At 52.9% G+C, this 26,097-nt stretch overlaps 15 non-coding genes and 1 pseudogene across 15 annotated transcripts; all 16 read left to right on the forward strand.

The window, feature by feature from the left end:
* Window positions 1–716: 716 nt before the first annotated feature.
* On the forward strand, window positions 717–835 carry LOC126357347 (5S ribosomal RNA). Its single transcript, XR_007566222.1, has one exon. It is a non-coding gene; the product is annotated as a 5S ribosomal RNA (ribosomal RNA).
* A 1,164-nt stretch (window positions 836–1,999) lies between these two features.
* On the forward strand, window positions 2,000–2,118 carry LOC126356500 (5S ribosomal RNA). Its single transcript, XR_007565761.1, has one exon. It is a non-coding gene; the product is annotated as a 5S ribosomal RNA (ribosomal RNA).
* A 1,164-nt stretch (window positions 2,119–3,282) lies between these two features.
* LOC126356373 (5S ribosomal RNA) lies at window positions 3,283–3,401 on the forward strand. The gene has a single exon (XR_007565639.1). It is a non-coding gene; the product is annotated as a 5S ribosomal RNA (ribosomal RNA).
* Window positions 3,402–4,565: 1,164 nt separating this feature from the next.
* On the forward strand, window positions 4,566–4,684 carry LOC126356374 (5S ribosomal RNA). The gene has a single exon (XR_007565640.1). It is a non-coding gene; the product is annotated as a 5S ribosomal RNA (ribosomal RNA).
* Window positions 4,685–5,848: 1,164 nt separating this feature from the next.
* LOC126356501 (5S ribosomal RNA) lies at window positions 5,849–5,967 on the forward strand. The gene has a single exon (XR_007565762.1). It is a non-coding gene; the product is annotated as a 5S ribosomal RNA (ribosomal RNA).
* Window positions 5,968–7,121: 1,154 nt separating this feature from the next.
* LOC126356375 (5S ribosomal RNA) lies at window positions 7,122–7,240 on the forward strand. The gene has a single exon (XR_007565641.1). It is a non-coding gene; the product is annotated as a 5S ribosomal RNA (ribosomal RNA).
* A 1,164-nt stretch (window positions 7,241–8,404) lies between these two features.
* On the forward strand, window positions 8,405–8,523 carry LOC126356376 (5S ribosomal RNA). Its single transcript, XR_007565642.1, has one exon. It is a non-coding gene; the product is annotated as a 5S ribosomal RNA (ribosomal RNA).
* Window positions 8,524–9,687: 1,164 nt separating this feature from the next.
* On the forward strand, window positions 9,688–9,806 carry LOC126356377 (5S ribosomal RNA). Its single transcript, XR_007565643.1, has one exon. It is a non-coding gene; the product is annotated as a 5S ribosomal RNA (ribosomal RNA).
* A 1,164-nt stretch (window positions 9,807–10,970) lies between these two features.
* On the forward strand, window positions 10,971–11,089 carry LOC126356380 (5S ribosomal RNA). Its single transcript, XR_007565645.1, has one exon. It is a non-coding gene; the product is annotated as a 5S ribosomal RNA (ribosomal RNA).
* A 1,164-nt stretch (window positions 11,090–12,253) lies between these two features.
* LOC126356381 (5S ribosomal RNA) lies at window positions 12,254–12,372 on the forward strand. Its single transcript, XR_007565646.1, has one exon. It is a non-coding gene; the product is annotated as a 5S ribosomal RNA (ribosomal RNA).
* Window positions 12,373–13,536: 1,164 nt separating this feature from the next.
* Window positions 13,537–13,655, forward strand: LOC126356382 (5S ribosomal RNA). Its single transcript, XR_007565647.1, has one exon. It is a non-coding gene; the product is annotated as a 5S ribosomal RNA (ribosomal RNA).
* A 1,164-nt stretch (window positions 13,656–14,819) lies between these two features.
* LOC126356383 (5S ribosomal RNA) lies at window positions 14,820–14,938 on the forward strand. The gene has a single exon (XR_007565648.1). It is a non-coding gene; the product is annotated as a 5S ribosomal RNA (ribosomal RNA).
* Window positions 14,939–16,102: 1,164 nt separating this feature from the next.
* Window positions 16,103–16,221, forward strand: LOC126356384 (5S ribosomal RNA). The gene has a single exon (XR_007565649.1). It is a non-coding gene; the product is annotated as a 5S ribosomal RNA (ribosomal RNA).
* A 1,174-nt stretch (window positions 16,222–17,395) lies between these two features.
* Window positions 17,396–17,514, forward strand: LOC126356385 (5S ribosomal RNA). The gene has a single exon (XR_007565650.1). It is a non-coding gene; the product is annotated as a 5S ribosomal RNA (ribosomal RNA).
* Window positions 17,515–18,678: 1,164 nt separating this feature from the next.
* Window positions 18,679–18,796, forward strand: LOC126356509 (5S ribosomal RNA; annotated as a pseudogene).
* A 6,939-nt stretch (window positions 18,797–25,735) lies between these two features.
* On the forward strand, window positions 25,736–25,854 carry LOC126356386 (5S ribosomal RNA). The gene has a single exon (XR_007565651.1). It is a non-coding gene; the product is annotated as a 5S ribosomal RNA (ribosomal RNA).
* The last annotated feature ends 243 nt before the right edge of the window (window positions 25,855–26,097 follow it).

Raw genomic sequence — 26,097 nt, forward strand, 5'->3', positions numbered from 1 at the left:
ACAAGAGTATGAAGCGACAGGAATGTTCTGAAATACACCAGGGCTTATAGTTTTGTAGCAGTGTTCAACTGCAAATTTGTAAACAAAAATTTATCTTTCGCCGCTAGAGGAGATGGATGCTTTGTCGAACCGCCTGTCTCTCGTGTCCGTGTTCTCGCACCTTTCCACGGCACGGCGCTGCTCTAGTAGCTCCGAACGGCCGCACACGGCGCCCCAGACACGCCGGTTCGGCCCGCGCCCATCTCGCAGATGTTTCTCGTGCTTGTGCAGCCATATGGACCGCGACCCGAGCGGCAGCGAGCGGCAGTCGGGACAAGTCGGGACGGAAGGGGAGGGGACAGGCGAGCGAATTACGCAAATATCTGGAATCGCGGCGTGTGTCGGGCAGGTGAGGAAGCTTCCGTCGGTCCAGCAGGACACTGCCACACCCCGCGCAGTCCCCCCGCCGCCCGGCCGCGCGCATGCCCTGCGCCGGATAACAAGAACAAGGTGCGTCTCCCGCGAGTGTCGGAGGCCGCACGCACCAAACGAATGACAGGCGGTGCAACGAGCAGCTGTGTTGTGCGTCCGACCCACGTGGCGGCGCGCCGCACTGCGCGTCGCCTTCGAGGTGGAAGGACGTGCTTTGCGTCAAATGTGCCACCGAAAAACGGCGATTGCGTGTGTTGGGAGGAGAGGCGAAGCCTTCTTCTGCTGTGCGGATACAGTATAAGGACGCCAACGGCCATACCATGTTGAATACACCGGTTCTCGTCCGATCACCGAAGTTAAGCAACATCGGGCCCGGTTAGTACTTGGATGGGTGACCGCCTGGGAACACCGGGTGCTGTTGGCTCCCTCTCATTTTTTCCTTTTTACCTCGCTACACCGGCCAGCCCTCTTTTCATACTAACTCTCAGGTGTGACAAAGATGCTTCCTCGAGCATTTTAAACTACTGTATTAAACGTAAGATACGAAATTACAGTAATAAATTCAGTTTGAGCAAGAATGCGCGAAGGAAGAGTGCTAGAACACCTTGAAAGTAACGAAACACTGCGAATCGACAGATGTGCTCTTGAAGTGCGTCAGAGCCTACTGTTTTGTAAGAGCGATAAATTCCAAAAACTAACTAAATAAATAAAAAATTAAAAAAAAAATCAACTGTTGTCGCCCGATCACCGACGATAAGCAACAACTTTAGTATTCGGATCGGTGACCGCCTGGGAACTCTGGCTGTCTTCATTTTTTGCTTTTTTTTTCGCTACCCGTGCCAGCCCTCTTTTCCAAAGTGTCTCTAGAAATAACAAGAGTATGAAGCGACAGGAATGTTCTGAAATACACCAGGGCTTATAGTTTTGTAGCAGTGTTCAACTGCAAATTTGTAAACAAAAATTTATCTTTCGCCGCTAGAGGAGATGGATGCTTTGTCGAACCGCCTGTCTCTCGTGTCCGTGTTCTCGCACCTTTCCACGGCACGGCGCTGCTCTAGTAGCTCCGAACGGCCGCACACGGCGCCCCAGACACGCCGGTTCGGCCCGCGCCCATCTCGCAGATGTTTCTCGTGCTTGTGCAGCCATATGGACCGCGACCCGAGCGGCAGCGAGCGGCAGTCGGGACAAGTCGGGACGGAAGGGGAGGGGACAGGCGAGCGAATTACGCAAATATCTGGAATCGCGGCGTGTGTCGGGCAGGTGAGGAAGCTTCCGTCGGTCCAGCAGGACACTGCCACACCCCGCGCAGTCCCCCCGCCGCCCGGCCGCGCGCATGCCCTGCGCCGGATAACAAGAACAAGGTGCGTCTCCCGCGAGTGTCGGAGGCCGCACGCACCAAACGAATGACAGGCGGTGCAACGAGCAGCTGTGTTGTGCGTCCGACCCACGTGGCGGCGCGCCGCACTGCGCGTCGCCTTCGAGGTGGAAGGACGTGCTTTGCGTCAAATGTGCCACCGAAAAACGGCGATTGCGTGTGTTGGGAGGAGAGGCGAAGCCTTCTTCTGCTGTGCGGATACAGTATAAGGACGCCAACGGCCATACCATGTTGAATACACCGGTTCTCGTCCGATCACCGAAGTTAAGCAACATCGGGCCCTGTTAGTACTTGGATGGGTGACCGCCTGGGAACACCGGGTGCTGTTGGCTCCCTCTCATTTTTTCCTTTTTACCTCGCTACACCGGCCAGCCCTCTTTTCATACTAACTCTCAGGTGTGACAAAGATGCTTCCTCGAGCATTTTAAACTACTGTATTAAACGTAAGATACGAAATTACAGTAATAAATTCAGTTTGAGCAAGAATGCGCGAAGGAAGAGTGCTAGAACACCTTGAAAGTAACGAAACACTGCGAATCGACAGATGTGCTCTTGAAGTGCGTCAGAGCCTACTGTTTTGTAAGAGCGATAAATTCCAAAAACTAACTAAATAAATAAAAAATTAAAAAAAAAATCAACTGTTGTCGCCCGATCACCGACGATAAGCAACAACTTTAGTATTCGGATCGGTGACCGCCTGGGAACTCTGGCTGTCTTCATTTTTTGCTTTTTTTTTCGCTACCCGTGCCAGCCCTCTTTTCCAAAGTGTCTCTAGAAATAACAAGAGTATGAAGCGACAGGAATGTTCTGAAATACACCAGGGCTTATAGTTTTGTAGCAGTGTTCAACTGCAAATTTGTAAACAAAAATTTATCTTTCGCCGCTAGAGGAGATGGATGCTTTGTCGAACCGCCTGTCTCTCGTGTCCGTGTTCTCGCACCTTTCCACGGCACGGCGCTGCTCTAGTAGCTCCGAACGGCCGCACACGGCGCCCCAGACACGCCGGTTCGGCCCGCGCCCATCTCGCAGATGTTTCTCGTGCTTGTGCAGCCATATGGACCGCGACCCGAGCGGCAGCGAGCGGCAGTCGGGACAAGTCGGGACGGAAGGGGAGGGGACAGGCGAGCGAATTACGCAAATATCTGGAATCGCGGCGTGTGTCGGGCAGGTGAGGAAGCTTCCGTCGGTCCAGCAGGACACTGCCACACCCCGCGCAGTCCCCCCGCCGCCCGGCCGCGCGCATGCCCTGCGCCGGATAACAAGAACAAGGTGCGTCTCCCGCGAGTGTCGGAGGCCGCACGCACCAAACGAATGACAGGCGGTGCAACGAGCAGCTGTGTTGTGCGTCCGACCCACGTGGCGGCGCGCCGCACTGCGCGTCGCCTTCGAGGTGGAAGGACGTGCTTTGCGTCAAATGTGCCACCGAAAAACGGCGATTGCGTGTGTTGGGAGGAGAGGCGAAGCCTTCTTCTGCTGTGCGGATACAGTATAAGGACGCCAACGGCCATACCATGTTGAATACACCGGTTCTCGTCCGATCACCGAAGTTAAGCAACATCGGGCCCGGTTAGTACTTGGATGGGTGACCGCCTGGGAACACCGGGTGCTGTTGGCTCCCTCTCATTTTTTCCTTTTTACCTCGCTACACCGGCCAGCCCTCTTTTCATACTAACTCTCAGGTGTGACAAAGATGCTTCCTCGAGCATTTTAAACTACTGTATTAAACGTAAGATACGAAATTACAGTAATAAATTCAGTTTGAGCAAGAATGCGCGAAGGAAGAGTGCTAGAACACCTTGAAAGTAACGAAACACTGCGAATCGACAGATGTGCTCTTGAAGTGCGTCAGAGCCTACTGTTTTGTAAGAGCGATAAATTCCAAAAACTAACTAAATAAATAAAAAATTAAAAAAAAAATCAACTGTTGTCGCCCGATCACCGACGATAAGCAACAACTTTAGTATTCGGATCGGTGACCGCCTGGGAACTCTGGCTGTCTTCATTTTTTGCTTTTTTTTTCGCTACCCGTGCCAGCCCTCTTTTCCAAAGTGTCTCTAGAAATAACAAGAGTATGAAGCGACAGGAATGTTCTGAAATACACCAGGGCTTATAGTTTTGTAGCAGTGTTCAACTGCAAATTTGTAAACAAAAATTTATCTTTCGCCGCTAGAGGAGATGGATGCTTTGTCGAACCGCCTGTCTCTCGTGTCCGTGTTCTCGCACCTTTCCACGGCACGGCGCTGCTCTAGTAGCTCCGAACGGCCGCACACGGCGCCCCAGACACGCCGGTTCGGCCCGCGCCCATCTCGCAGATGTTTCTCGTGCTTGTGCAGCCATATGGACCGCGACCCGAGCGGCAGCGAGCGGCAGTCGGGACAAGTCGGGACGGAAGGGGAGGGGACAGGCGAGCGAATTACGCAAATATCTGGAATCGCGGCGTGTGTCGGGCAGGTGAGGAAGCTTCCGTCGGTCCAGCAGGACACTGCCACACCCCGCGCAGTCCCCCCGCCGCCCGGCCGCGCGCATGCCCTGCGCCGGATAACAAGAACAAGGTGCGTCTCCCGCGAGTGTCGGAGGCCGCACGCACCAAACGAATGACAGGCGGTGCAACGAGCAGCTGTGTTGTGCGTCCGACCCACGTGGCGGCGCGCCGCACTGCGCGTCGCCTTCGAGGTGGAAGGACGTGCTTTGCGTCAAATGTGCCACCGAAAAACGGCGATTGCGTGTGTTGGGAGGAGAGGCGAAGCCTTCTTCTGCTGTGCGGATACAGTATAAGGACGCCAACGGCCATACCATGTTGAATACACCGGTTCTCGTCCGATCACCGAAGTTAAGCAACATCGGGCCCGGTTAGTACTTGGATGGGTGACCGCCTGGGAACACCGGGTGCTGTTGGCTCCCTCTCATTTTTTCCTTTTTACCTCGCTACACCGGCCAGCCCTCTTTTCATACTAACTCTCAGGTGTGACAAAGATGCTTCCTCGAGCATTTTAAACTACTGTATTAAACGTAAGATACGAAATTACAGTAATAAATTCAGTTTGAGCAAGAATGCGCGAAGGAAGAGTGCTAGAACACCTTGAAAGTAACGAAACACTGCGAATCGACAGATGTGCTCTTGAAGTGCGTCAGAGCCTACTGTTTTGTAAGAGCGATAAATTCCAAAAACTAACTAAATAAATAAAAAATTAAAAAAAAAATCAACTGTTGTCGCCCGATCACCGACGATAAGCAACAACTTTAGTATTCGGATCGGTGACCGCCTGGGAACTCTGGCTGTCTTCATTTTTTGCTTTTTTTTTCGCTACCCGTGCCAGCCCTCTTTTCCAAAGTGTCTCTAGAAATAACAAGAGTATGAAGCGACAGGAATGTTCTGAAATACACCAGGGCTTATAGTTTTGTAGCAGTGTTCAACTGCAAATTTGTAAACAAAAATTTATCTTTCGCCGCTAGAGGAGATGGATGCTTTGTCGAACCGCCTGTCTCTCGTGTCCGTGTTCTCGCACCTTTCCACGGCACGGCGCTGCTCTAGTAGCTCCGAACGGCCGCACACGGCGCCCCAGACACGCCGGTTCGGCCCGCGCCCATCTCGCAGATGTTTCTCGTGCTTGTGCAGCCATATGGACCGCGACCCGAGCGGCAGCGAGCGGCAGTCGGGACAAGTCGGGACGGAAGGGGAGGGGACAGGCGAGCGAATTACGCAAATATCTGGAATCGCGGCGTGTGTCGGGCAGGTGAGGAAGCTTCCGTCGGTCCAGCAGGACACTGCCACACCCCGCGCAGTCCCCCCGCCGCCCGGCCGCGCGCATGCCCTGCGCCGGATAACAAGAACAAGGTGCGTCTCCCGCGAGTGTCGGAGGCCGCACGCACCAAACGAATGACAGGCGGTGCAACGAGCAGCTGTGTTGTGCGTCCGACCCACGTGGCGGCGCGCCGCACTGCGCGTCGCCTTCGAGGTGGAAGGACGTGCTTTGCGTCAAATGTGCCACCGAAAAACGGCGATTGCGTGTGTTGGGAGGAGAGGCGAAGCCTTCTTCTGCTGTGCGGATACAGTATAAGGACGCCAACGGCCATACCATGTTGAATACACCGGTTCTCGTCCGATCACCGAAGTTAAGCAACATCGGGCCCTGTTAGTACTTGGATGGGTGACCGCCTGGGAACACCGGGTGCTGTTGGCTCCCTCTCATTTTTTCCTTTTTACCTCGCTACACCGGCCAGCCCTCTTTTCATACTAACTCTCAGGTGTGACAAAGATGCTTCCTCGAGCATTTTAAACTACTGTATTAAACGTAAGATACGAAATTACAGTAATAAATTCAGTTTGAGCAAGAATGCGCGAAGGAAGAGTGCTAGAACACCTTGAAAGTAACGAAACACTGCGAATCGACAGATGTGCTCTTGAAGTGCGTCAGAGCCTACTGTTTTGTAAGAGCGATAAATTCCAAAAACTAACTAAATAAATAAAAAATTAAAAAAAAAATCAACTGTTGTCGCCCGATCACCGACGATAAGCAACAACTTTAGTATTCGGATCGGTGACCGCCTGGGAACTCTGGCTGTCTTCATTTTTTGCTTTTTTTTTCGCTACCCGTGCCAGCCCTCTTTTCCAAAGTGTCTCTAGAAATAACAAGAGTATGAAGCGACAGGAATGTTCTGAAATACACCAGGGCTTATAGTTTTGTAGCAGTGTTCAACTGCAAATTTGTAAACAAAAATTTATCTTTCGCCGCTAGAGGAGATGGATGCTTTGTCGAACCGCCTGTCTCTCGTGTCCGTGTTCTCGCACCTTTCCACGGCACGGCGCTGCTCTAGTAGCTCCGAACGGCCGCACACGGCGCCCCAGACACGCCGGTTCGGCCCGCGCCCATCTCGCAGATGTTTCTCGTGCTTGTGCAGCCATATGGACCGCGACCCGAGCGGCAGTCGGGACAAGTCGGGACGGAAGGGGAGGGGACAGGCGAGCGAATTACGCAAATATCTGGAATCGCGGCGTGTGTCGGGCAGGTGAGGAAGCTTCCGTCGGTCCAGCAGGACACTGCCACACCCCGCGCAGTCCCCCCGCCGCCCGGCCGCGCGCATGCCCTGCGCCGGATAACAAGAACAAGGTGCGTCTCCCGCGAGTGTCGGAGGCCGCACGCACCAAACGAATGACAGGCGGTGCAACGAGCAGCTGTGTTGTGCGTCCGACCCACGTGGCGGCGCGCCGCACTGCGCGTCGCCTTCGAGGTGGAAGGACGTGCTTTGCGTCAAATGTGCCACCGAAAAACGGCGATTGCGTGTGTTGGGAGGAGAGGCGAAGCCTTCTTCTGCTGTGCGGATACAGTATAAGGACGCCAACGGCCATACCATGTTGAATACACCGGTTCTCGTCCGATCACCGAAGTTAAGCAACATCGGGCCCGGTTAGTACTTGGATGGGTGACCGCCTGGGAACACCGGGTGCTGTTGGCTCCCTCTCATTTTTTCCTTTTTACCTCGCTACACCGGCCAGCCCTCTTTTCATACTAACTCTCAGGTGTGACAAAGATGCTTCCTCGAGCATTTTAAACTACTGTATTAAACGTAAGATACGAAATTACAGTAATAAATTCAGTTTGAGCAAGAATGCGCGAAGGAAGAGTGCTAGAACACCTTGAAAGTAACGAAACACTGCGAATCGACAGATGTGCTCTTGAAGTGCGTCAGAGCCTACTGTTTTGTAAGAGCGATAAATTCCAAAAACTAACTAAATAAATAAAAAATTAAAAAAAAAATCAACTGTTGTCGCCCGATCACCGACGATAAGCAACAACTTTAGTATTTGGATCGGTGACCGCCTGGGAACTCTGGCTGTCTTCATTTTTTGCTTTTTTTTTCGCTACCCGTGCCAGCCCTCTTTTCCAAAGTGTCTCTAGAAATAACAAGAGTATGAAGCGACAGGAATGTTCTGAAATACACCAGGGCTTATAGTTTTGTAGCAGTGTTCAACTGCAAATTTGTAAACAAAAATTTATCTTTCGCCGCTAGAGGAGATGGATGCTTTGTCGAACCGCCTGTCTCTCGTGTCCGTGTTCTCGCACCTTTCCACGGCACGGCGCTGCTCTAGTAGCTCCGAACGGCCGCACACGGCGCCCCAGACACGCCGGTTCGGCCCGCGCCCATCTCGCAGATGTTTCTCGTGCTTGTGCAGCCATATGGACCGCGACCCGAGCGGCAGCGAGCGGCAGTCGGGACAAGTCGGGACGGAAGGGGAGGGGACAGGCGAGCGAATTACGCAAATATCTGGAATCGCGGCGTGTGTCGGGCAGGTGAGGAAGCTTCCGTCGGTCCAGCAGGACACTGCCACACCCCGCGCAGTCCCCCCGCCGCCCGGCCGCGCGCATGCCCTGCGCCGGATAACAAGAACAAGGTGCGTCTCCCGCGAGTGTCGGAGGCCGCACGCACCAAACGAATGACAGGCGGTGCAACGAGCAGCTGTGTTGTGCGTCCGACCCACGTGGCGGCGCGCCGCACTGCGCGTCGCCTTCGAGGTGGAAGGACGTGCTTTGCGTCAAATGTGCCACCGAAAAACGGCGATTGCGTGTGTTGGGAGGAGAGGCGAAGCCTTCTTCTGCTGTGCGGATACAGTATAAGGACGCCAACGGCCATACCATGTTGAATACACCGGTTCTCGTCCGATCACCGAAGTTAAGCAACATCGGGCCCGGTTAGTACTTGGATGGGTGACCGCCTGGGAACACCGGGTGCTGTTGGCTCCCTCTCATTTTTTCCTTTTTACCTCGCTACACCGGCCAGCCCTCTTTTCATACTAACTCTCAGGTGTGACAAAGATGCTTCCTCGAGCATTTTAAACTACTGTATTAAACGTAAGATACGAAATTACAGTAATAAATTCAGTTTGAGCAAGAATGCGCGAAGGAAGAGTGCTAGAACACCTTGAAAGTAACGAAACACTGCGAATCGACAGATGTGCTCTTGAAGTGCGTCAGAGCCTACTGTTTTGTAAGAGCGATAAATTCCAAAAACTAACTAAATAAATAAAAAATTAAAAAAAAAATCAACTGTTGTCGCCCGATCACCGACGATAAGCAACAACTTTAGTATTCGGATCGGTGACCGCCTGGGAACTCTGGCTGTCTTCATTTTTTGCTTTTTTTTTCGCTACCCGTGCCAGCCCTCTTTTCCAAAGTGTCTCTAGAAATAACAAGAGTATGAAGCGACAGGAATGTTCTGAAATACACCAGGGCTTATAGTTTTGTAGCAGTGTTCAACTGCAAATTTGTAAACAAAAATTTATCTTTCGCCGCTAGAGGAGATGGATGCTTTGTCGAACCGCCTGTCTCTCGTGTCCGTGTTCTCGCACCTTTCCACGGCACGGCGCTGCTCTAGTAGCTCCGAACGGCCGCACACGGCGCCCCAGACACGCCGGTTCGGCCCGCGCCCATCTCGCAGATGTTTCTCGTGCTTGTGCAGCCATATGGACCGCGACCCGAGCGGCAGCGAGCGGCAGTCGGGACAAGTCGGGACGGAAGGGGAGGGGACAGGCGAGCGAATTACGCAAATATCTGGAATCGCGGCGTGTGTCGGGCAGGTGAGGAAGCTTCCGTCGGTCCAGCAGGACACTGCCACACCCCGCGCAGTCCCCCCGCCGCCCGGCCGCGCGCATGCCCTGCGCCGGATAACAAGAACAAGGTGCGTCTCCCGCGAGTGTCGGAGGCCGCACGCACCAAACGAATGACAGGCGGTGCAACGAGCAGCTGTGTTGTGCGTCCGACCCACGTGGCGGCGCGCCGCACTGCGCGTCGCCTTCGAGGTGGAAGGACGTGCTTTGCGTCAAATGTGCCACCGAAAAACGGCGATTGCGTGTGTTGGGAGGAGAGGCGAAGCCTTCTTCTGCTGTGCGGATACAGTATAAGGACGCCAACGGCCATACCATGTTGAATACACCGGTTCTCGTCCGATCACCGAAGTTAAGCAACATCGGGCCCGGTTAGTACTTGGATGGGTGACCGCCTGGGAACACCGGGTGCTGTTGGCTCCCTCTCATTTTTTCCTTTTTACCTCGCTACACCGGCCAGCCCTCTTTTCATACTAACTCTCAGGTGTGACAAAGATGCTTCCTCGAGCATTTTAAACTACTGTATTAAACGTAAGATACGAAATTACAGTAATAAATTCAGTTTGAGCAAGAATGCGCGAAGGAAGAGTGCTAGAACACCTTGAAAGTAACGAAACACTGCGAATCGACAGATGTGCTCTTGAAGTGCGTCAGAGCCTACTGTTTTGTAAGAGCGATAAATTCCAAAAACTAACTAAATAAATAAAAAATTAAAAAAAAAATCAACTGTTGTCGCCCGATCACCGACGATAAGCAACAACTTTAGTATTCGGATCGGTGACCGCCTGGGAACTCTGGCTGTCTTCATTTTTTGCTTTTTTTTTCGCTACCCGTGCCAGCCCTCTTTTCCAAAGTGTCTCTAGAAATAACAAGAGTATGAAGCGACAGGAATGTTCTGAAATACACCAGGGCTTATAGTTTTGTAGCAGTGTTCAACTGCAAATTTGTAAACAAAAATTTATCTTTCGCCGCTAGAGGAGATGGATGCTTTGTCGAACCGCCTGTCTCTCGTGTCCGTGTTCTCGCACCTTTCCACGGCACGGCGCTGCTCTAGTAGCTCCGAACGGCCGCACACGGCGCCCCAGACACGCCGGTTCGGCCCGCGCCCATCTCGCAGATGTTTCTCGTGCTTGTGCAGCCATATGGACCGCGACCCGAGCGGCAGCGAGCGGCAGTCGGGACAAGTCGGGACGGAAGGGGAGGGGACAGGCGAGCGAATTACGCAAATATCTGGAATCGCGGCGTGTGTCGGGCAGGTGAGGAAGCTTCCGTCGGTCCAGCAGGACACTGCCACACCCCGCGCAGTCCCCCCGCCGCCCGGCCGCGCGCATGCCCTGCGCCGGATAACAAGAACAAGGTGCGTCTCCCGCGAGTGTCGGAGGCCGCACGCACCAAACGAATGACAGGCGGTGCAACGAGCAGCTGTGTTGTGCGTCCGACCCACGTGGCGGCGCGCCGCACTGCGCGTCGCCTTCGAGGTGGAAGGACGTGCTTTGCGTCAAATGTGCCACCGAAAAACGGCGATTGCGTGTGTTGGGAGGAGAGGCGAAGCCTTCTTCTGCTGTGCGGATACAGTATAAGGACGCCAACGGCCATACCATGTTGAATACACCGGTTCTCGTCCGATCACCGAAGTTAAGCAACATCGGGCCCGGTTAGTACTTGGATGGGTGACCGCCTGGGAACACCGGGTGCTGTTGGCTCCCTCTCATTTTTTCCTTTTTACCTCGCTACACCGGCCAGCCCTCTTTTCATACTAACTCTCAGGTGTGACAAAGATGCTTCCTCGAGCATTTTAAACTACTGTATTAAACGTAAGATACGAAATTACAGTAATAAATTCAGTTTGAGCAAGAATGCGCGAAGGAAGAGTGCTAGAACACCTTGAAAGTAACGAAACACTGCGAATCGACAGATGTGCTCTTGAAGTGCGTCAGAGCCTACTGTTTTGTAAGAGCGATAAATTCCAAAAACTAACTAAATAAATAAAAAATTAAAAAAAAAATCAACTGTTGTCGCCCGATCACCGACGATAAGCAACAACTTTAGTATTCGGATCGGTGACCGCCTGGGAACTCTGGCTGTCTTCATTTTTTGCTTTTTTTTTCGCTACCCGTGCCAGCCCTCTTTTCCAAAGTGTCTCTAGAAATAACAAGAGTATGAAGCGACAGGAATGTTCTGAAATACACCAGGGCTTATAGTTTTGTAGCAGTGTTCAACTGCAAATTTGTAAACAAAAATTTATCTTTCGCCGCTAGAGGAGATGGATGCTTTGTCGAACCGCCTGTCTCTCGTGTCCGTGTTCTCGCACCTTTCCACGGCACGGCGCTGCTCTAGTAGCTCCGAACGGCCGCACACGGCGCCCCAGACACGCCGGTTCGGCCCGCGCCCATCTCGCAGATGTTTCTCGTGCTTGTGCAGCCATATGGACCGCGACCCGAGCGGCAGCGAGCGGCAGTCGGGACAAGTCGGGACGGAAGGGGAGGGGACAGGCGAGCGAATTACGCAAATATCTGGAATCGCGGCGTGTGTCGGGCAGGTGAGGAAGCTTCCGTCGGTCCAGCAGGACACTGCCACACCCCGCGCAGTCCCCCCGCCGCCCGGCCGCGCGCATGCCCTGCGCCGGATAACAAGAACAAGGTGCGTCTCCCGCGAGTGTCGGAGGCCGCACGCACCAAACGAATGACAGGCGGTGCAACGAGCAGCTGTGTTGTGCGTCCGACCCACGTGGCGGCGCGCCGCACTGCGCGTCGCCTTCGAGGTGGAAGGACGTGCTTTGCGTCAAATGTGCCACCGAAAAACGGCGATTGCGTGTGTTGGGAGGAGAGGCGAAGCCTTCTTCTGCTGTGCGGATACAGTATAAGGACGCCAACGGCCATACCATGTTGAATACACCGGTTCTCGTCCGATCACCGAAGTTAAGCAACATCGGGCCCGGTTAGTACTTGGATGGGTGACCGCCTGGGAACACCGGGTGCTGTTGGCTCCCTCTCATTTTTTCCTTTTTACCTCGCTACACCGGCCAGCCCTCTTTTCATACTAACTCTCAGGTGTGACAAAGATGCTTCCTCGAGCATTTTAAACTACTGTATTAAACGTAAGATACGAAATTACAGTAATAAATTCAGTTTGAGCAAGAATGCGCGAAGGAAGAGTGCTAGAACACCTTGAAAGTAACGAAACACTGCGAATCGACAGATGTGCTCTTGAAGTGCGTCAGAGCCTACTGTTTTGTAAGAGCGATAAATTCCAAAAACTAACTAAATAAATAAAAAATTAAAAAAAAAATCAACTGTTGTCGCCCGATCACCGACGATAAGCAACAACTTTAGTATTCGGATCGGTGACCGCCTGGGAACTCTGGCTGTCTTCATTTTTTGCTTTTTTTTTCGCTACCCGTGCCAGCCCTCTTTTCCAAAGTGTCTCTAGAAATAACAAGAGTATGAAGCGACAGGAATGTTCTGAAATACACCAGGGCTTATAGTTTTGTAGCAGTGTTCAACTGCAAATTTGTAAACAAAAATTTATCTTTCGCCGCTAGAGGAGATGGATGCTTTGTCGAACCGCCTGTCTCTCGTGTCCGTGTTCTCGCACCTTTCCACGGCACGGCGCTGCTCTAGTAGCTCCGAACGGCCGCACACGGCGCCCCAGACACGCCGGTTCGGCCCGCGCCCATCTCGCAGATGTTTCTCGTGCTTGTGCAGCCATATGGACCGCGACCCGAGCGGCAGCGAGCGGCAGTCGGGACAAGTCGGGACGGAAGGGGAGGGGACAGGCGAGCGAATTACGCAAATATCTGGAATCGCGGCGTGTGTCGGGCAGGTGAGGAAGCTTCCGTCGGTCCAGCAGGACACTGCCACACCCCGCGCAGTCCCCCCGCCGCCCGGCCGCGCGCATGCCCTGCGCCGGATAACAAGAACAAGGTGCGTCTCCCGCGAGTGTCGGAGGCCGCACGCACCAAACGAATGACAGGCGGTGCAACGAGCAGCTGTGTTGTGCGTCCGACCCACGTGGCGGCGCGCCGCACTGCGCGTCGCCTTCGAGGTGGAAGGACGTGCTTTGCGTCAAATGTGCCACCGAAAAACGGCGATTGCGTGTGTTGGGAGGAGAGGCGAAGCCTTCTTCTGCTGTGCGGATACAGTATAAGGACGCCAACGGCCATACCATGTTGAATACACCGGTTCTCGTCCGATCACCGAAGTTAAGCAACATCGGGCCCGGTTAGTACTTGGATGGGTGACCGCCTGGGAACACCGGGTGCTGTTGGCTCCCTCTCATTTTTTCCTTTTTACCTCGCTACACCGGCCAGCCCTCTTTTCATACTAACTCTCAGGTGTGACAAAGATGCTTCCTCGAGCATTTTAAACTACTGTATTAAACGTAAGATACGAAATTACAGTAATAAATTCAGTTTGAGCAAGAATGCGCGAAGGAAGAGTGCTAGAACACCTTGAAAGTAACGAAACACTGCGAATCGACAGATGTGCTCTTGAAGTGCGTCAGAGCCTACTGTTTTGTAAGAGCGATAAATTCCAAAAACTAACTAAATAAATAAAAAATTAAAAAAAAAATCAACTGTTGTCGCCCGATCACCGACGATAAGCAACAACTTTAGTATTCGGATCGGTGACCGCCTGGGAACTCTGGCTGTCTTCATTTTTTGCTTTTTTTTTCGCTACCCGTGCCAGCCCTCTTTTCCAAAGTGTCTCTAGAAATAACAAGAGTATGAAGCGACAGGAATGTTCTGAAATACACCAGGGCTTATAGTTTTGTAGCAGTGTTCAACTGCAAATTTGTAAACAAAAATTTATCTTTCGCCGCTAGAGGAGATGGATGCTTTGTCGAACCGCCTGTCTCTCGTGTCCGTGTTCTCGCACCTTTCCACGGCACGGCGCTGCTCTAGTAGCTCCGAACGGCCGCACACGGCGCCCCAGACACGCCGGTTCGGCCCGCGCCCATCTCGCAGATGTTTCTCGTGCTTGTGCAGCCATATGGACCGCGACCCGAGCGGCAGCGAGCGGCAGTCGGGACAAGTCGGGACGGAAGGGGAGGGGACAGGCGAGCGAATTACGCAAATATCTGGAATCGCGGCGTGTGTCGGGCAGGTGAGGAAGCTTCCGTCGGTCCAGCAGGACACTGCCACACCCCGCGCAGTCCCCCCGCCGCCCGGCCGCGCGCATGCCCTGCGCCGGATAACAAGAACAAGGTGCGTCTCCCGCGAGTGTCGGAGGCCGCACGCACCAAACGAATGACAGGCGGTGCAACGAGCAGCTGTGTTGTGCGTCCGACCCACGTGGCGGCGCGCCGCACTGCGCGTCGCCTTCGAGGTGGAAGGACGTGCTTTGCGTCAAATGTGCCACCGAAAAACGGCGATTGCGTGTGTTGGGAGGAGAGGCGAAGCCTTCTTCTGCTGTGCGGATACAGTATAAGGACGCCAACGGCCATACCATGTTGAATACACCGGTTCTCGTCCGATCACCGAAGTTAAGCAACATCGGGCCCGGTTAGTACTTGGATGGGTGACCGCCTGGGAACACCGGGTGCTGTTGGCTCCCTCTCATTTTTTCCTTTTTACCTCGCTACACCGGCCAGCCCTCTTTTCATACTAACTCTCAGGTGTGACAAAGATGCTTCCTCGAGCATTTTAAACTACTGTATTAAACGTAAGATACGAAATTACAGTAATAAATTCAGTTTGAGCAAGAATGCGCGAAGGAAGAGTGCTAGAACACCTTGAAAGTAACGAAACACTGCGAATCGACAGATGTGCTCTTGAAGTGCGTCAGAGCCTACTGTTTTGTAAGAGCGATAAATTCCAAAAACTAACTAAATAAATAAAAAATTAAAAAAAAAATCAACTGTTGTCGCCCGATCACCGACGATAAGCAACAACTTTAGTATTCGGATCGGTGACCGCCTGGGAACTCTGGCTGTCTTCATTTTTTGCTTTTTTTTTCGCTACCCGTGCCAGCCCTCTTTTCCAAAGTGTCTCTAGAAATAACAAGAGTATGAAGCGACAGGAATGTTCTGAAATACACCAGGGCTTATAGTTTTGTAGCAGTGTTCAACTGCAAATTTGTAAACAAAAATTTATCTTTCGCCGCTAGAGGAGATGGATGCTTTGTCGAACCGCCTGTCTCTCGTGTCCGTGTTCTCGCACCTTTCCACGGCACGGCGCTGCTCTAGTAGCTCCGAACGGCCGCACACGGCGCCCCAGACACGCCGGTTCGGCCCGCGCCCATCTCGCAGATGTTTCTCGTGCTTGTGCAGCCATATGGACCGCGACCCGAGCGGCAGCGAGCGGCAGTCGGGACAAGTCGGGACGGAAGGGGAGGGGACAGGCGAGCGAATTACGCAAATATCTGGAATCGCGGCGTGTGTCGGGCAGGTGAGGAAGCTTCCGTCGGTCCAGCAGGACACTGCCACACCCCGCGCAGTCCCCCCGCCGCCCGGCCGCGCGCATGCCCTGCGCCGGATAACAAGAACAAGGTGCGTCTCCCGCGAGTGTCGGAGGCCGCACGCACCAAACGAATGACAGGCGGTGCAACGAGCAGCTGTGTTGTGCGTCCGACCCACGTGGCGGCGCGCCGCACTGCGCGTCGCCTTCGAGGTGGAAGGACGTGCTTTGCGTCAAATGTGCCACCGAAAAACGGCGATTGCGTGTGTTGGGAGGAGAGGCGAAGCCTTCTTCTGCTGTGCGGATACAGTATAAGGACGCCAACGGCCATACCATGTTGAATACACCGGTTCTCGTCCGATCACCGAAGTTAAGCAACATCGGGCCCGGTTAGTACTTGGATGGGTGACCGCCTGGGAACACCGGGTGCTGTTGGCTCCCTCTCATTTTTTCCTTTTTACCTCGCTACACCGGCCAGCCCTCTTTTCATACTAACTCTCAGGTGTGACAAAGATGCTTCCTCGAGCATTTTAAACTACTGTATTAAACGTAAGATACGAAATTACAGTAATAAATTCAGTTTGAGCAAGAATGCGCGAAGGAAGAGTGCTAGAACACCTTGAAAGTAACGAAACACTGCGAATCGACAGATGTGCTCTTGAAGTGCGTCAGAGCCTACTGTTTTGTAAGAGCGATAAATTCCAAAAACTAACTAAATAAATAAAAAATTAAAAAAAAAATCAACTGTTGTCGCCCGATCACCGACGATAAGCAACAACTTTAGTATTCGGATCGGTGACCGCCTGGGAACTCTGGCTGTCTTCATTTTTTGCTTTTTTTTTCGCTACCCGTGCCAGCCCTCTTTTCCAAAGTGTCTCTAGAAATAACAAGAGTATGAAGCGACAGGAATGTTCTGAAATACACCAGGGCTTATAGTTTTGTAGCAGTGTTCAACTGCAAATTTGTAAACAAAAATTTATCTTTCGCCGCTAGAGGAGATGGATGCTTTGTCGAACCGCCTGTCTCTCGTGTCCGTGTTCTCGCACCTTTCCACGGCACGGCGCTGCTCTAGTAGCTCCGAACGGCCGCACACGGCGCCCCAGACACGCCGGTTCGGCCCGCGCCCATCTCGCAGATGTTTCTCGTGCTTGTGCAGCCATATGGACCGCGACCCGAGCGGCAGCGAGCGGCAGTCGAGCAAAGTCGGGACAAGTCGGGACGGAAGGGGAGGGGACAGGCGAGCGAATTACGCAAATATCTGGAATCGCGGCGTGTGTCGGGCAGGTGAGGAAGCTTCCGTCGGTCCAGCAGGACACTGCCACACCCCGCGCAGTCCCCCCGCCGCCCGGCCGCGCGCATGCCCTGCGCCGGATAACAAGAACAAGGTGCGTCTCCCGCGAGTGTCGGAGGCCGCACGCACCAAACGAATGACAGGCGGTGCAACGAGCAGCTGTGTTGTGCGTCCGACCCACGTGGCGGCGCGCCGCACTGCGCGTCGCCTTCGAGGTGGAAGGACGTGCTTTGCGTCAAATGTGCCACCGAAAAACGGCGATTGCGTGTGTTGGGAGGAGAGGCGAAGCCTTCTTCTGCTGTGCGGATACAGTGTAAGGACGCCAACGGCCATACCATGTTGAATACACCGGTTCTCGTCCGATCACCGAAGTTAAGCAACATCGGGCCCGGTTAGTACTTGGATGGGTGACCGCCTGGGAACACCGGGTGCTGTTGGCTCCCTCTCATTTTTTCCTTTTTACCTCGCTACACCGGCCAGCCCTCTTTTCATACTAACTCTCAGGTGTGACAAAGATGCTTCCTCGAGCATTTTAAACTACTGTATTAAACGTAAGATACGAAATTACAGTAATAAATTCAGTTTGAGCAAGAATGCGCGAAGGAAGAGTGCTAGAACACCTTGAAAGTAACGAAACACTGCGAATCGACAGATGTGCTCTTGAAGTGCGTCAGAGCCTACTGTTTTGTAAGAGCGATAAATTCCAAAAACTAACTAAATAAATAAAAAATTAAAAAAAAAATCAACTGTTGTCGCCCGATCACCGACGATAAGCAACAACTTTAGTATTCGGATCGGTGACCGCCTGGGAACTCTGGCTGTCTTCATTTTTTGCTTTTTTTTTCGCTACCCGTGCCAGCCCTCTTTTCCAAAGTGTCTCTAGAAATAACAAGAGTATGAAGCGACAGGAATGTTCTGAAATACACCAGGGCTTATAGTTTTGTAGCAGTGTTCAACTGCAAATTTGTAAACAAAAATTTATCTTTCGCCGCTAGAGGAGATGGATGCTTTGTCGAACCGCCTGTCTCTCGTGTCCGTGTTCTCGCACCTTTCCACGGCACGGCGCTGCTCTAGTAGCTCCGAACGGCCGCACACGGCGCCCCAGACACGCCGGTTCGGCCCGCGCCCATCTCGCAGATGTTTCTCGTGCTTGTGCAGCCATATGGACCGCGACCCGAGCGGCAGCGAGCGGCAGTCGGGACAAGTCGGGACGGAAGGGGAGGGGACAGGCGAGCGAATTACGCAAATATCTGGAATCGCGGCGTGTGTCGGGCAGGTGAGGAAGCTTCCGTCGGTCCAGCAGGACACTGCCACACCCCGCGCAGTCCCCCCGCCGCCCGGCCGCGCGCATGCCCTGCGCCGGATAACAAGAACAAGGTGCGTCTCCCGCGAGTGTCGGAGGCCGCACGCACCAAACGAATGACAGGCGGTGCAACGAGCAGCTGTGTTGTGCGTCCGACCCACGTGGCGGCGCGCCGCACTGCGCGTCGCCTTCGAGGTGGAAGGACGTGCTTTGCGTCAAATGTGCCACCGAAAAACGGCGATTGCGTGTGTTGGGAGGAGAGGCGAAGCCTTCTTCTGCTGTGCGGATACAGTATAAGGACGCCAACGGCCATACCATGTTGAATACACCGGTTCTCGTCCGATCACCGAAGTTAAGCAACATCGGGCCCGGTTAGTACTTGGCTGGCTGCCCGCCTGTGAACACGTGTGCCGCTGTGCTATTGTGCGTCCCAGGTAGGCGAGGATTACCGGCCGCCGAGCCGTCGCCGCCCGACATCCTACCGCGCCGCGCCCGCCGCCTGCCGGCTCCCGCGCCGCGCCAGCCGTAGCCGTTTCAACGATTTGGTGAGTGCCCTACGAAAATGACAACGTTCAACCGCTCAAGTACGACCATTCAGTGCGCGTTTGATCGAGAACACGAACGGCCGTCCTCTTTCGATATAGAGGAATGGATGTTCCACGAACTTAAAATTCAGGAGGACGAATTAGACGGGCTGCAGCTGGATTTCACGCTGCTCAGCCTTTTTCTGAAGCTGAAAACGGACGTGAGATGCGAGACGCTCGTGAACGTAAGCGGAGGTGTTAGGAAGTTTAAACACCGGGATGGCCGCGTCAGCGATGTAAAAATCACGTACGCCGGACACGGCGTGAGAAACATTAAAGTGTACAACCTCCCCTTCGAGGTGCCAAATGAGGAAGTTGCACGCTACTTCAAGATGTATGGTGAAGTTCTCTCTGTAACGAGAGACTTCTGGGGTGCCGGGCACCGGTATAAAGTAGACTCTGGTGTTAGGTCCGTCAGGATGGTCCTAAGAAAACATGTGCCGTCTTTTATTGTGATAGGGGGACACAGAGGTGTTGTCCAATATAGCGGACAACCACCGACGTGCTCCATTTGCAGCTCCACGGAGCACATGAGGAACAGCTGCCCGAGGAACAAAAGAGTGGCTCAGCTGCCGCGTGAAAACGCGGACAACGCAACGGAGCAGGCGGCGAGCTACGCCGGAATTTTGTCGGGCCAGAGCCCGCGCGCCAACGACGAGCCTGCCGTAGCGGAAGCGGCGCCAGCCGTGGCCGCCCAGCCGGCAACACCGGCCAGCGCAGGGGAGAAGCGGCACCTGAGCTCCGACTCGGACAACGAGACCTCAATGGAGGCCGAGCCGGCGGCCGCCCCCTCCCCCGCCGCCCGGCGGGTGAAGGTGACGCGCGCCGCCGCCGCCGCCCAGCCGCCAGCTGAGGCTGTCATTCACGGCAGCCAGCAGGCCGAGCCCAGCGCTGAGACCACGCCCTCCTCGTACACCGAGGCGCGAGAGATCGCCATCAAGAAGCAGGTGACGAAACTCGCCCGCATCTTGAAGGTGTCCGACGACGAACCGAAGGAGTCGAACGAGCAGCCGCAACCGGCGTCCAAAGCCAAAAGGCGCCGCAACAGGCGGCGAAGCCGCAGCAGCAGCTCTAACGAAGAGAGGATGGAAACCTCAGACGGGGAAGCGTCTGACATACCGTCCGCAAATGCAGGGAATCAAGTCTCCGAACCGGAGGACGTAGTTCTCCGGCCGGACCGCCCACAGCAAGCACAACTCCCGCCTCAACACAGCGCTTAAATGCAGACACGCTCGTGCTATAACGTCATCACGTGCAACGTAAATAGGATGAATTCGGTTGTCAAGATAGAAGCCCTCACGGAGTTCCTGCAGCACCGAGCTGCTGATGTAGCAATGCTACAAGAAGTAGTAACAACCGACATAGAAGAAATACCGGGATTCGACGTCTTTTCGAACATAGACGCAGAAACGAGGACTGGCACGGCGATAATGGTGAGAAATGGGATCGACGTGGAGAACATCAAGACCCTGACTGACGGCCGCGGAATAGCGGTCCAAGTAGCCGACACATATTTCGTGAACATCTACGCGCCGTCAGGCACAGAAAACAAACGAGCTAGAAGCCAGTTCTTTAACGAAGACGTCTGTGGACTCCTCCCACACAACAATGTCAACGTTGTGTTGGGAGGCGACTTTAACTGCGTGACTGCTCGAGAAGACCAAGTCCCGGTACCAAATCTGTGTACGGAGCTGCAGGAACTCGTAAGAAAGCTAAAGCTAGACGACTCCTGGCGCATACTACAGCCAAACACAACCGAATTCACTTATTACCACAACCGCGGAAGAAGCAGGCTCGACAGGATTTACGTGACCAGAGATTTGGCCGCCTCTGTATCGCATGTGGAAGTCTGCCCTGTGATCTTCTCCGACCACTGTGCCTACACATGCAAGCTCCAGCTGTCAACGAGGAAAATCTCAGGAGGGAGATCAGTGTGGAAGCTTAACACACAACACCTAAGTGACGCCAAATTACATCAGGAGATTGCGCACACCATACAAGAAAGTTTACGGACGCGACAGCAGTATCCGTCCACCACACAATGGTGGGTTGAACATTGTAAACCGCAAATAAGGAGGACACTGATTAGGCACAGTGCGGAGAGGGCATTCTGGAGGAAGAGCACTGCAGACTTTTACGCGCAGTGTCTCAAGGACGCGCTCAACTTTCCTTCAGACGACGACCTGCTTCTCACGCGAGTTAGAGCAATAAAGGCGCGCCTACTGAACATCAAGCGTCAACAGATGAAAGGCGTCGTCGTCCGCAGCCAGGCACACGGCGCCACTGAAGACGAACCTGCCACACTGCACCACCTGCACAGGGAGAGGGAGAGGGCTCATAGCAGAACAATCAGGGAGCTCAGCGACGCAACAGGCCGCAAGATAACAACTAAATGGGACATGATGCGTCACATAGAAGAGCATTTCTCCGACCTCTTCAAGGGAGATGTTCCAGACGACGCAGAAACAGCCAAAATCTTAGAGGAAACGCGCAGACAGCTGAACAACACCGACCGCGCTTTGTTGACTGAGGCCGCGACAGAGGACGAAGTCAGAGGTGTTCTCAAAACTTGCGCCAGCGGCAAGGCTCCAGGAGCGGACGGAATACCGTCCGAATTCTACACCACCTGCTGGGACAAAGTAGGTGGAATTATGACGGAAATCGTCAATGAAATATTAAACGGAGAAGAAATACCACCCCCGTTCCTGGAAGGGTCCATAACCCTGATTCCAAAAACAAAAGCGCCTAAAACAGTAGCAGACTACCGACCAATAACCCTTTTAAACGCGGACTACAAGCTAACAGCAAAATGCGTCGCTGAAAACATGAAGCTCGCCCTGAAGAAAGCCATCAGCCCGTGGCAGACATGTGCAGTGTTAGGCAGAAACATCTTTGACGCCGTATGCACGTACAGAGACGTTATAGCACACGCCGCATCCAACAGAGCGACTGCAGCCATCATTTCTGTAGACTTCCAAAAAGCCTTCGACAGGATCGGTCACCGGTACCTACTGAAGACTTTGACGAGACTAGGTTTTGGCCCCAAATTCGCCCAAGTCATCGAAAACATGTTGACAAATGCCACATCACGAGTAACGATAAACGGCTGGATATCTGCGCCGATAAAACTGGGGAAATCTGTGAGGCAAGGGTGTCCACTGTCGATGGCACTATTCACAGTAGCCCTCGACCCAGTCCTCAGAAAGCTCGCCGCCACCATCAACGGCTACAAGTTACAGGATGTTAAAGTGACGTGTATGGCATATGCCGATGACTTGAGCATTTTTGTGGATGGAAAGGAGGATATTGACAGTGTCCTCCCAATAATTGAATCCTTTGGAAAGGCATCTGGGGCGAAAACCAACCCAAACAAAACAGTGCTGCTCCCCATAGGAAACGGGAATTTGAGAGAAGCCAGACCATGGTACCAGGTGACCGACAAATATAAGGTGCTAGGTGTCCAGCTGCAGGCCTGCCCACTGAAAATGGCCGCAGAAAACTGGCGGAACATCCTGAACACCACCAGAGGACTCGTCAGGACACACTCCAACAGACACCTAACGTTGGATCAAAAGACGCAGCTTATCAACGCAACGATCCTGGCGAAGGCATGGTACATGGCACAAGTCATAAACGTACCAATAGAAATAGGGAAGTCTATAAGAAGCGCTGTGTACTACCTACTGTGGAGGCGGGAAATATTTAAAGTGTCACAAGCCACCAGCACTCTTCCTAGAGAAGAAGGGGGGCTCGGTTTAATAGACGTCACAACGAAATGCGCGGCACTGTTGCTCCATAGAGCACTAAAAATGGAGGACAGAAGTGTAGACTGTACCACGTCGTCTCTACTGAAGGAACACAGACCAGACTCCGAGGAAGCGCCGGTAGACGTCAGTCGAATACCTTCTAAGATGCGCTACCTAAAACAAGTAATAATGGACAGCAGCTACATAACATCCACCCTAGCAGTCAAGGAGATGAGAACTGCAGGGAAAATCTACCGAGCGCTACGAGGTAAACAGGTCAGAAGCAAAACGGAGACGAATCTTCCAGGCCACGACTGGCCACAAGTCTGGAAGAATCTCTCCGTGAAAGCAATACCTCCAGAAGCTAGAGACACGTGGTACAAAGTCATACACAAGACGATCCCCACAAACGAGCGCTTAGCACGTATCGGCATGCGTGAGTCTCCGAACTGTGAAGCGTGCAACCAAATAGACTCCCTGGAACACCGCTTCACATGCTGGAGAAGCCTGCAGATATGGGAGACGTGTAGAAGAATGGTGGCACACATGAATAGGGCGGACCACCGTAACATAGAAATCACGGCGCTCACCATCCCAGAGGCAAAAAGCTTCCCTCGGCCAAAGCGAGTCGCGACTATGTGGACAATTGCAATGACAGCGCATGCGATAATCGCTAAAAAGCAGACGGACACAGTACAGTTCCTCACAGATCTCTGGGAGGAACACAAAAGGGCCAGGCAGAAAAACAACTACCGGCAGACGTTCCAGAACTATCTGCAGATCGCGCTGGACGCCGCCTTCAAAGACGCCCTCCGTCCCCACACGCCGCGACCGACACCGCCACTGGCGACGCAGACGCCGATGCCGTCACAGCCGACGCCGTCGCCGCCGACGCCGCCGTCGCCGCCGTCGCCGCCGACGCCGCCGTCGCCGCCGTCGCCGCCGACGCCGCCGTCGCCGCCGACGCCGCCGACGCCGCCGTCGCCGCCGACGCCGCCGACGCCGTCGCCGCCTCACCACGCTCTCCCATAGCCCCTTAAGACCCCACAGCTTGCTGACGCACGCACCCCCACATCCTCCAACGCCCTCAAAGTGCGTGTTTAGTGAGTGTGTGTTTTGAGTGACAAGTGGCAGTGCATCACCTGCATTCTCAAATGTGAAAAAGTGCGTTACAGCAATCATATCGTCACACAACTAGGGAAAGTGCTAAAATATTGGTGATCTCCAGCGTGTCCAAAAGGTGATATGTAAGTACTGCATAATTACACTATCACTCATTTTAATAATAGTGAAAACCATAAACAGCTGTGTCAAAATGCAAAAAGACGATTCGCAATGATTTATTACCATATATCTAATGTTTTCCTCCTATCCTCTCTCTCTCTCTCTCTCTCTCTCTCTCTCTCTCGCTCTCTCTCTAAATACAATCAAACAACTCTCCCTAAAATAGCTATCAATATACATGCCTATATTTTGTTTTTCTTGAGTGTACCATAAAATATCTATTAGTCAATAGGTCTAACCAAATTTAAAGGACGCTATCTCTAGGCGAAAACAAAATTAACCTCATTAAATGTCATTAAATATTCATTAAAAAATACGGCTTTAATAAGTCCTAACAGAACTGGAGCTGGAAATAGACTAGAAAACAGACAAATATTAAAAACAAAAGGAAAACACCAAATTTGCTTAATAGAGAGAACCTAATTATAAAAAAAATACAAAAAAAAAAGACTATACGGAAAGGAAAGATGCGATTACTGTATGTGTAAACCTAAACGTGCCTTTTATCAAGCAATGTATTTTGTTTAATTTGTAAATAAAAGTTTATTACGTTACAAAAAAAAAAAAGGTGCTGTTGGCTCCCTCTCATTTTTTCCTTTTTACCTCGCTACACCGGCCAGCCCTCTTTTCATACTAACTCTCAGGTGTGACAAAGATGCTTCCTCGAGCATTTTAAACTACTGTATTAAACGTAAGATACGAAATTACAGTAATAAATTCAGTTTGAGCAAGAATGCGCGAAGGAAGAGTGCTAGAACACCTTGAAAGTAACGAAACACTGCGAATCGACAGATGTGCTCTTGAAGTGCGTCAGAGCCTACTGTTTTGTAAGAGCGATAAATTCCAAAAACTAACTAAATAAATAAAAAATTAAAAAAAAAATCAACTGTTGTCGCCCGATCACCGACGATAAGCAACAACTTTAGTATTCGGATCGGTGACCGCCTGGGAACTCTGGCTGTCTTCATTTTTTGCTTTTTTTTTCGCTACCCGTGCCAGCCCTCTTTTCCAAAGTGTCTCTAGAAATAACAAGAGTATGAAGCGACAGGAATGTTCTGAAATACACCAGGGCTTATAGTTTTGTAGCAGTGTTCAACTGCAAATTTGTAAACAAAAATTTATCTTTCGCCGCTAGAGGAGATGGATGCTTTGTCGAACCGCCTGTCTCTCGTGTCCGTGTTCTCGCACCTTTCCACGGCACGGCGCTGCTCTAGTAGCTCCGAACGGCCGCACACGGCGCCCCAGACACGCCGGTTCGGCCCGCGCCCATCTCGCAGATGTTTCTCGTGCTTGTGCAGCCATATGGACCGCGACCCGAGCGGCAGCGAGCGGCAGTCGGGACAAGTCGGGACGGAAGGGGAGGGGACAGGCGAGCGAATTACGCAAATATCTGGAATCGCGGCGTGTGTCGGGCAGGTGAGGAAGCTTCCGTCGGTCCAGCAGGACACTGCCACACCCCGCGCAGTCCCCCCGCCGCCCGGCCGCGCGCATGCCCTGCGCCGGATAACAAGAACAAGGTGCGTCTCCCGCGAGTGTCGGAGGCCGCACGCACCAAACGAATGACAGGCGGTGCAACGAGCAGCTGTGTTGTGCGTCCGACCCACGTGGCGGCGCGCCGCACTGCGCGTCGCCTTCGAGGTGGAAGGACGTGCTTTGCGTCAAATGTGCCACCGAAAAACGGCGATTGCGTGTGTTGGGAGGAGAGGCGAAGCCTTCTTCTGCTGTGCGGATACAGTATAAGGACGCCAACGGCCATACCATGTTGAATACACCGGTTCTCGTCCGATCACCGAAGTTAAGCAACATCGGGCCCGGTTAGTACTTGGATGGGTGACCGCCTGGGAACACCGGGTGCTGTTGGCTCCCTCTCATTTTTTCCTTTTTACCTCGCTACACCGGCCAGCCCTCTTTTCATACTAACTCTCAGGTGTGACAAAGATGCTTCCTCGAGCATTTTAAACTACTGTATTAAACGTAAGATACGAAATTACAGTAATAAATTCAGTTTGAGCAAGAATGCGCGAAGGAAGAGTGCTAGAACACCTTGAAAGTAACGAAACACTGCGAATCGACAGATGTGCTCTTGAAGTGCGTCAGAGCCTACTG

Source organism: Schistocerca gregaria, chromosome 3 (genome assembly GCF_023897955.1).
Source record: "Schistocerca gregaria isolate iqSchGreg1 chromosome 3, iqSchGreg1.2, whole genome shotgun sequence".
Lineage (NCBI taxonomy): Eukaryota > Metazoa > Arthropoda > Insecta > Orthoptera > Acrididae > Schistocerca > Schistocerca gregaria.